Source organism: Rhipicephalus microplus, chromosome X, assembly GCF_043290135.1.
Source record: "Rhipicephalus microplus isolate Deutch F79 chromosome X, USDA_Rmic, whole genome shotgun sequence".
NCBI lineage: Eukaryota > Metazoa > Arthropoda > Arachnida > Ixodida > Ixodidae > Rhipicephalus > Rhipicephalus microplus.
Window position 1 is genome coordinate 80,132,987 of NC_134710.1, and position 10,821 is coordinate 80,143,807.

The following is a 10,821-nucleotide window of genomic DNA, read 5'->3' on the forward strand; positions in this document are numbered from 1 at the left end:
ATAGGTGCACCTTGAACAACCACAGCAAGAGTCTATGTTTAAAAAAAACCCCAGATGGTAGAAATTTCCGGAGCCCCCACTACAGCCCTTAAAAATCATATTGTCTTTTGGTATTATCTATCTATTGTTATGCCTGTGAGTCCACACCAAACGTCCATGCCTCTGAAAAAGGCAATCTGTGTCAAGGCCAGCACGCGAGCCCGCCTGACGCGAACAACTCAACGGCGTCATCACGTGGCGGCGCCTTTCTGTCCGGCAACGGACAGCGAGCTCCTCTACCCACGAGCGCGTCGAAGCAATCAGCGCCTTCCTGTCTGGCGAGTCTGACGCAATGCCTGGCGACGTCACTCGTCCTTGGGTGCAGCCACGTGCAGCGCAGCGGCTCCGCATTCGATGAGAATGACGCGGCCCAGCGGCGACCCCATTGAAGGATTCTGAACTCACGACAAGCGGCGCTTCTGGTTGGAAATTTGGTTACTCAAAGAATCCACCCGGTGCATATAAAAAAAGCCCTGCGGCACGTCGCGAGCAGTAGACTTATGTGTCAGAGAAGAGAGCTCGGCTCTTCGCGTCTCTAAACTGTCAGCCCCAGTGCCGAATTTGTAACGCCTCTGTATATATGCTGTACGTAAACCTTGTTTAACTCACCGTCATCTCGTCCGCTCGTCTGTCAGTTCGGCGCAGAAGCAGTCGCGAGATGACAAACCTACGCTACCAAACGGCTGGTGACCTTCCCGGCGGAGTTCGAAGCAGTGGCGCCTTCGGGACCGTGTTGGCGTCGCCGTCTTTTGTAAGAGTCGTGGCAGCGGCGAGATTCGTGGCGCCCTTCGTAACGTCGTCGGAGGCGCGCTTCGTAACACTATCTATCTATCTATCTATCAATCTATCTATCTATCTATCTATCTATCTATCTATCTATCTATCTATCTATCTATCTATCTATCTATCTATCTATCTATCTATCTATCTATCTATCTATCTGTGTGTCTATCTATCTATCTATCCACCTACGACTTTTAGCTCTCCTGACCGTTTCGATAATGGTATCGATACCAAACATGGTGTGGAATAACATGACTGTATGAAGAATATATTTGAATTTTCATAACATGAAGATTATCAAATGCATGTCATGTATGTCATGATTTACATTTCACGGTCCTGCAGATCTTGCAGTTGTTTTGCTCATACGGCATGTTGCAAAACGTGTATGGTATGACATGATTGCATGGCTAACACAAGTGACAGACCCTAACATGAAAATATTGATATGCGTGTCATGTGACAACATGACTACATGCCACGCTCATGATGCGTTCACGGCTGTTTCGCTGTCGACACATATACCAAATTTGGTAGTGCGCTATCTGAATTGATGACGAAGGTATGTGGCTGGTGCAAACATGATAATCATGAGCTGCGCGTCATGTGAGAACATGACTACATGCCACGCTCATGATGCGTTCGCGGCCGTTTCACTGTCGTCACATATACCAAGTTTGGTAGTACGCTACCTGAATTGATGACAAAGGTATGTGGCTGGTGCAAACATGATAATCATGAGCTGCGTGTCATGTGAGAACATGACTACATGCCACGCTCATGATGCGTTCGCGGCCGTTTTACCGTCGTCACATACACCAAATTTGGTAGAACGCCACCTGAATTGATAACGAAGGTATATGGCTGGTGCAAACACGATAATCATGAGCTGCGTGTCATGTGAGAACATGACTACATGCCACACTCATGATGCGTTCGTGGACGTTTCGCTGTCGTCACATATACCAAATTTGGTAGTACGCTACCTGAATTGATGACGAAGGTATGTGGCTGGTGCAAAATCGATAATCGAGATCTGCGTGTCATGTGAGAACATGACTACATGCCACGCTCATGATGCGTTCGCGGCCGTTTCGCTGTCGTCACATATACCAAATTTGGTAGTACGCTACCATAATTGATGACGAAGGTAATTGGCTGGTGCAAACACGATAATCATGAGCTGCGTGTCATGTGAGAACATGACTACATGCCACGCTCATGATGCATTCGCGGCCGTTTCGTCGTCGTCACATACACCAAAATTGGTAGTACGCTACCTGAATTGATGACGAAGGTAAGTGGATGGTGCAAACACGATAATCGTGATCTGCGTGTCATGTGACAACAAGACTACATGCCACGCTAATGATGCGTTCGCGGCCGTTTCGCCGTCGCCACATACACCAAATTTGGTAGTACGCTACCTGAATTGATGACGAAGGTATGTGGCTGGTGCAAACACGATAATCATGAGCTGCGTGTCATGTGAGAACATGACTACATGCCACACTCATGATGCGTTCGTGGACGTTTCGCTGTCGTCACATATACCAAATTTGGTAGTACGCTACCTGAATTGATGACGAAGGTATGTGGCTGGTGCAAAATCGATAATCAAGATCTGCGTGTCATGTGAGAACATGACTACATGCCACGCTCATGATGCGTTCGCGGCCGTTTCGCTGTCGTCACATATACCAAATTTGGTAGTACGCTACCATAATTGATGACGAAGGTAATTGGCTGGTGCAAACACGATAATCATGAGCTGCGTGTCATGTGAGAACATGACTACATGCCACGCTCATGATGCATTCGCGGCCGTTTCGTCGTCGTCACATACACCAAAATTGGTAGTACGCTACCTGAATTGATGACGAAGGTAAGTGGATGGTGCAAACACGATAATCGTGATCTGCGTGTCATGTGACAACAAGACTACATGCCACGCTAATGATGCGTTCGCGGCCGTTTCGCCGTCGCCACATACACCAAATTTGGTAGTACGCTACCTGAATTGATGACGAAGGTATGTGGCTGGTGCAAACACAATAATCATGAGCTGCGTGTCATGTGAGAATATGACTACATGCCACACTCATGATGCGTTCGTGGACGTTTCGATGTCGTCACATATACCAAATTTGGTAGTACGCTACCTGAATTGATGACGAAGGTATGTGGCTGGTGCAAAATCGATAATCGAGATATGCGTGTCATGTGAGAACATGACTACATGCCACGCTCATGATGCATTCGCGGCCGTTTCGCCGTCGCCACATACACCAAATTTGGTAGTACGCTACCTGAATTGATGACGAAGGTATGTGGCTGGTGCAAACACAATAATCATTAGCTGCGTGTCATGTGAGAACAAGACTACATGCCACGCTCATGATGCATACGCGGCCGTTTCGTCGTCGTCACATACACCAAATTTGGTAGTACGCTACCTGAATTGATGACGAAGGTATGTGGCTGGTGCAAACACGATAATCATGAGCTGCGTGTCATGTGAGAACATGATTACATGCCACGCTCATGATGCGTTCGCGGCCGTTTCGCTGTCGTCACATATACCAAATTTGGTAGTACGCTACCATAATTGATGACGAAGGTAATTGGCTGGTGCAAACACAATAATCATGAGCTGCGTGTCATGTGAAAACATGACTACATGCCACGCTCATGATGCATTCGCGGCCGTTTCGTCGTCGTCACATACACCAAAATTGGTAGTACGCTACCTGAATTGATGACGAAGGTAAGTGGATGGTGCAAACACGATAATCGTGATCTGCGTGTCATGTGACAACAAGACTACATGCCACGCTAATGATGCGTTCGTGGCCGTTTCGCCGTCGCCACATACACCAAATTTGGTAGTACGCTACCTGAATTGATGACGAAGGTATGTGGCTGGTGCAAACACAATAATCATGAGCTGCGTGTCATGTGAGAACATGACTACATGCCAAAGTCAAGGCGTCAATAGAGTTTGACGTGACGGGGTGCGTGATCGCGGGCGTTCATTTCGTTGCGTCACGCCTACGTTGCCACGCCAGGAGCTGGTCCTGCCACATACTCGCAGGCGCGCGCCGTGCTGCGTTGCTTTCACGCATGCGCGTGTCAACGCGTCCGGCGTCCCTCCATCATGAAAAGAGAGAGACGTAGTGTTTCCTAGGCAACGCACCGGCACGAAATGCGGCATATCGCATTTCGTGCCGGTTGCCGTCGGGCCCCGCCGACGGACGCTGGTCGCGCCGGTCGCGCCTGACGTCAGCCGATAAAGTGCTCGCGTGTTGCCATCGTAGCGTCGGTATGCCCAGCGTACGCGCGCGTCAAGGCTACATTGGAGTATGTTGGGCCCTTCATGATGCGCTCGCGGCCGTTTTGCTAGCTCCACATATAACAAATTTGATGTTACGGGATGTCAATGGATGACTAAAATATGACTGGTGCAAACATGATAATCCTGACAGGCGTGCCATGTAAGAACATGACAACATACCACGCTCATAGCGAGCTCGCGGGCATTTCGCTAGCTCCACATATACTAAATCCGGTATCGCGTGACGTGAATAGATGACAAACGTAAACGACACATTCAAACATAATAATCACGACACGGAAGTCATGTGCAGCATAATTTACCCTCACCTCGTTACCTTGTGCGTAATTAAAAGTGACATATCAATCTTTCTGATTCGTGCTTCGCATATCATCGATTCCCACTATAGGTGGGATCTGCCAATTTTTTATTATTATTACGGAAGTGTGTCCAAAACTATAAACGAACAAATCTGATCCGTACATGACGCCTACAAGGGAATGACGGAATGACACATGATACAGGCATTCAATTTCACAAAGACGGCCATATGCATGCTTGATGACTGAATATCGGATATGGCGAAGAAGGCTGAAGGGGTTTGAACAAGACGCCTACGCCTTGACACCCACTGAATGCGAGATTATGATTCAGGTGCCAGTACCGTCACTAAGTTAGCCTATAAAGGCAGGTGGTGACACGCGCTGTCATTTGACGTGACAGTTCCTCGAATGCTCCGAAATAGGCGGACTGCTTGCTAATAAGACCAGATGGCTGAATACAGTTAAAATGGTGATGTATATCACTACATTGATTAACTGTATGCGCTAAACACGCAATGCGTTCCTATCATGCGTAGAACACAAGTGAACAGACATTCAAAAGTGTCTGGCACTCGTCAGCACATTCTGTCCTTTTACATGTGCTTGGTGTGTGCGTGTGCGTGTTTTCGCAAGGGCACGAACCACTGGAATAAACGAGCATGAGCGTTATGTGCCAAAAATTATCATAACGTTTCGTATTACATTATTAAAAGAAGCCAAGTGTCTCGTACTTTATCATACAAATATCTAGGCGTAAATGTTACACCAAGCCTTTCATGGGCCCCGCCGCGGTGGTCTAGTGGCTAAGGTACTCGGCTGCTGACCCGCAGGGCGCGGGTTCGAATCCCGGCTGCGGCGGCTGCATTTCCGATGGAGGCGGAAATGTTGTAGGCCCGTGTGCTCAGATTTGGGTGCACGTTAAAGAACCCCAGGTGGTCTAAATTTCCGGAGTCCTCCACTACGGCGTCTCTCATAATCATATAGTGGTTTTGGGACGTTAAACCCCACATATCAATCAATCAAGCCTTTCATAGACCTCTCATATTAACCCAATTTCGCTAACGTTTCCAAATCTCTTGGGTATATTTGCCGCATCTTACATTAATTCCCAACTAACTTTCGTAAACATGCATTTGTACTTCTGCCGCTCACTTTGCGTCTCTCACATGGTCTCCATGTTATTATTACTTGATTTGCTAATTAGAGACCACCCAAAATTGATCTATTCCAATTGTTTCTCGCAATTGCAACTACATGTCAAGCATAAGGCAAATGAAACTGATCCTTTCCCTTCAAATTCTAAGTATTCAGCGTGAGTTTGCCGTCTTATCGCTATCCACGTATATGTTTATCGAATGAAGCCATAAGAATTGGCATTGGTACGCGTATCCTGCAGATCACGGCGTCATTACAATGACCTCCATATAATCGCATTTAGGGGAACACAAACTCATTTACCTCTCAGCCTTGCCACGACCTATTCAATTGTGGAATTCACTTAAGAACAACATTGTTACACAAACCAATCAAGGTAAAATCAGGCTATACTCCTAAATCTATAATTCTCATCATAATAAATATTCACATTCACGATGTGTACATTCTGCTTATTAGCACGTAATGCGAATTCGTTTTTGTTTTTTTTCTCCCTCATGTGTCCATCTGCGTGCCAGCATCATTTTGTCTTTCTTTTTTTTTCTTGCTGGGGGTTTTGCAGTAATATTGTTGTATTTTTCCCAATTTTAGTACCGCTTCGCGAACAGTCTTCTGTAGTTTACGCTTTATGTGTTGTGTGTAATCATGCTATGGTCATTTTTAAGTGTTCTTTTGGACGCTACCAATGCACCCCTAACAATCCATATTATTAGCTCATTACATTTTTAACAATACTAGCTAAAGTTGCCACTTAATTATATTTCTCACATTGCACTGTCAGCATGTTATTATTGTGTACTCTTTTCGAACTCGTGTATTGGTTTCCTTTGTTGTTTTTTCTTTTGTTTTTTTTGATGCCCCTCTTATTCAATGTTCCCAGGGGGCCTGTAAGGTAATTATTAATAAATAACTCAAATAAATAATCAACCAGCTCCAAAACCACACAGGGTACATGATGTGAAGGGACGAATGATTGGTTTCACGTAATACTGAAATATACGCGAAGGAGTGTACAACGCGTCGATTTACTGGCTACTACGCGGCAAATGTTTAGTTCCTTCGAGCATAGATGTCCACATTATCAGAGATCACAATTTGTGCTGGTGTGGGCATAGACCTATATTGAGAAATAGCTTAAGATGTTGTTGTATATTTCTGCAGGTAAATGCATGCAGCACTCGCACAGTGCGAGGTGGCACTGAATTGTTGATCCAAAATAACGAAGCAATCTGCAATTCGATATAACGTATACGTGTTATGAAACTGCCCCGCCGCGGTGGTGTAGTGGCTCTCGGCTGCTGACCCACAGGTCGCGGGACTAATCCCGGCTGTGGTGGCTGCATTTCCAATGGAGGCGGAAATGTTCTAGGTCCGCGTGCCCAGATTTGGGTGCACGTTAAAAAACACCAAGTGGTCGAAATTTCCGGAGCCCTCCATTACAGCGTATCTCTTAACCATATGGGTGTTTTGGGACATTAAAACCTCACATATCAATAAATCACCTGCGCGCTCGTGCTCAAAGATTGAATGAAAAGGCAAAAGATCACAACAAATATTGGTAACATTATTAAATCACGCAGAAGAAGGATTTCGGGCTCTGAGCTCAATCTTACCAGTTTCTGACCGGCGAAAACAAACCCACATGCAATTTTTCCCACCTTATGACGATATGGGGGCCGCCATCTTGTGTGGGACCAAACCACTTTGAGGACAACAAGTCATATCTCGGCTTTTACACACCCCAGGACGACAAATCAGGTCTCAATTGAGTCGTTAAAATCCGGAGATAGCCGTAGAAAAAACCGCGAGCGCCCAATTCAACTAAAAGCGTCAAAAGAGACTTATTCAGAGGACACACTCAGTGTTGCCGGACTGCTGTCACTGCTTGAGCTGGGTTTGGTGAAACAGCTTCCACAGCGAATTAAGCCCACCGGAACTGCTCCTCCATCTCTTAGCCAATAAGCACAGATTATTCCAACTGCAGGAGCGGGAGCGGCCGCGTCAGCAGCACGGGTAAGTGAGCTCTGCACATATCTACTTATAACATATCTACCTATAACTTTAGCAATTTTGGTCCTAGGAGGGTCAGAGTGGTGTCTATTTGTTTGTGAAGATACAAGGAATTCAACCGCTACAAATACTGCTAATACACGCGAAAGTTTTAAATTTTAGGAACGGAAAACAGTGTGAATCTGTGAAACAACAGTCGGACCACGTGCCCGGTGCCGCGCAGTTCCCAACCGGGGAAAAAAAATAAAAAAAAATCGCGTGTTGATGGAACTACAATAAGAGGCCTGAGGTGCGGCCTCACCGGTAACCACCGCCGGGAACTCACTCCCTCACCAGAGAAGAATTGGCCACCCTGGTGCAGTATCTGGCCACTACCTCCCACATGGATACGCCAAATAACTCACGGCCCTCAGTCCTCAGCAGCTGCGAAGCAACTGACTACGGCGGCGGTCAGATCTGCAACGCAGCAGAGGGTGCTAAGAATCTCTGGATCCGGACAGGCCGCCATTGGAACCTGAACTTGGCAACGTTTAACGCTAGGACCTTATCTAGTGAGGGAAGTCTAGCTGTACTATTCTAGGAGCTAGAGGGTTTTAAATGGGATATAATAGGGCTCAGTGAGGTTAGGAGGACAGATGAGGCCTATACGGTGCTACAGAATGGGCACGTCTTTTGCTATCGGGGCTTGGCAGACAGAAGAGAACTGGGAGTGGGGCTCCTAATTCACAGAAACATAGCTGGCAACATATAGGAATACTATAGCATTAATGAAAGGGTGGTAGGTATCATAATTAAACTGAATAAGAGATACAAGATGAAGGTAGTACAGGCTTACGCGCCTACATCCAGCCATGATGACGCTTCAGTTGAAAGCTTCTATGAAGACGTGGAATCGGCAATGAGTAAGGTAAAAACACAATATACTATAGTGATGGGCGACTTTAATGCAAAGGTAGGGAAGAAGCAGGCTAGAGACCAGGCAGTAGGAGATTATGGCATCCGTACTAGAAACGCCAGAGGAGAGCTACTAGTAGAATTCGCAGAACGCAATAATTTACGGATTTTGAATACCTTCTACCGAAAACGAGAAAACCGCAAGTGGACATGGAGGAGCCCTAATGGTTAAAATAAGAACGAAATAGACTTTATAATGAGTGCACACCCAGGAATCGTGCAGGATGTGGAAGTGGTTGGCAAGGTACGATGCAGTGACCATAGAATGGTATGGTCTCGAATTCGCCTAGACTTGAAGAAGGAACGACAGAAACTGATACGCAAGAAGCCCATCAATGAGCTAGCACTGAGAGGGAAAGTACAGGAATTCAGAGTGTCGCTGCAGAACAGGTACTTGGCTCTTAGTGAGGAAACCAACCTTAGCGTAGATACAATGAATGATAATCTGACGAGTATCATTACGGAGTGTGCAGTGGAAGTTGGAGGCAGGGTAGTTAGACAGGACACTGGCAAGCTTTCCCAGGAAACGAAGAACCTAATTACCTAAGCGTCAAATCATGAAAGTCTCAAGTACAAGAGACAAAATAGAACTGGCAGAGCTTTCAAAGTTGATTAATAGACGTAAAGTATGCGATGTAAGAAGGTATAACATGGAGAGAATTGAACACGCTCTGAAAAACGGAGGAAGCGTCAAAGCAGTGAAGAGGAAACTTGGGATAGGCAAAAGTCGGATGTATGCACTAAGGGACAAAGAAGGCAAAATAACTACCAATATGGATAGGATAGTTAAAATAGCGGAAGAGTTTTACAGAGATCTGTACAGTAGCCGAGACAACCACGACTTTAATACTATAAGAACTAGCAGTAACCCAGATGACACCCCACCAGTAATGATAGAAAAAGTCAGAAAAGCTTTGGAGAGCATGCAAAGAGGCAAAGCTGCTGGTGAGGATCAGGTAACATCAGATCTGCTGAAAGATGGAGGACAGATTGTGTTAGAAAAACTAGCAACCCTGTTTACGAGGTGTATCCTGACGGGAAGAGTACCAGAGTCTTGGAAGAACGCTAACATCATCTTAATACATAAGAAAGGAGATGACAAGGACTTGAAGAATTACAGGCCGATCAGCTTGCTCTCTGTAGTATACAAGCTATTTACAAAGGTGATTGCTAACAGAATAAAGAAAACATTAGAATTCAATCAACCAAAGGAACAAGCAGGATTTCGAACAGGCTACTCAACAATTGACCACATTCATACTATCAATCAAGTAATAGAGAAATGCTCAGAGTATAACCAACCACTATACATAGAATCAATCAGGTAATAGAGAAATTCTCAGAGTATAACCAACCACTATACATAGCCTTTATAGATTACAAGAAGGCGTTTGATTCAGTAGAAATATCAGCCATCATGCAGACCCTGCGGAATCAGGGCATAGATGAAGTATATATAAACATTCTGGAAGAAATCTACAGGGTATCAACTGCTACCATAGTGCTTCATAAAGAAAGCAACAGAATACCAATCAAGAAGGGTGTAAGGCAGGGGGACATAATCTCCCCAATGCTATTTACCGCGTGCTTACAGGAGGTTTTCAGAAGCCTAGAATGGGAACAGTTAGGGATAAGAGTTAATGGAGAATACCTTAGTAACCTGCGCTTCGCCGATGACATTGCATTGCTGAGTAACTCAGGGGACGAATTGCAACTCATGATTACGGAGTTAGACAAGGAGAGCAGAAAGGTGGGTCTTAAAATTAATCTGCAGAAAACGAAAGTAATGTACAACAACCTCGGAAAGGAGCAGCGCTTCGAGATAGGTAATAGTGCACTTCAAGTTGTAAAAGACTATGTCTACTTAGGGCAGGTAATAACCGCAGAGCCGAACCACGAGATTGAAGTAACTAGAAGAATAAGAATGGGGTGGAGCACATTCGTCAAGCACTCTCAAATTATGACAGGTAGATTGCCACTATCCCTCAAGAGGAAGGTATATAACAGCTGTATCTTGCTGGTCCTTAGCTACGGGGCAGAAACCTGGAGACTTACAAAGAGGGTTCAGCTTAAATTGAGGACGACGCAGCGAGCAATTGAAAGAAAAATGGTAGGTGTAACCTTAAGAGACAAGAAGAGAGCAGAGTGAATTAGGGGACAAACGGGGGTCAAGGATATCATAGCTAAAATCAAGAAGAAGAAATGGACCTGGGCAGGGCATGT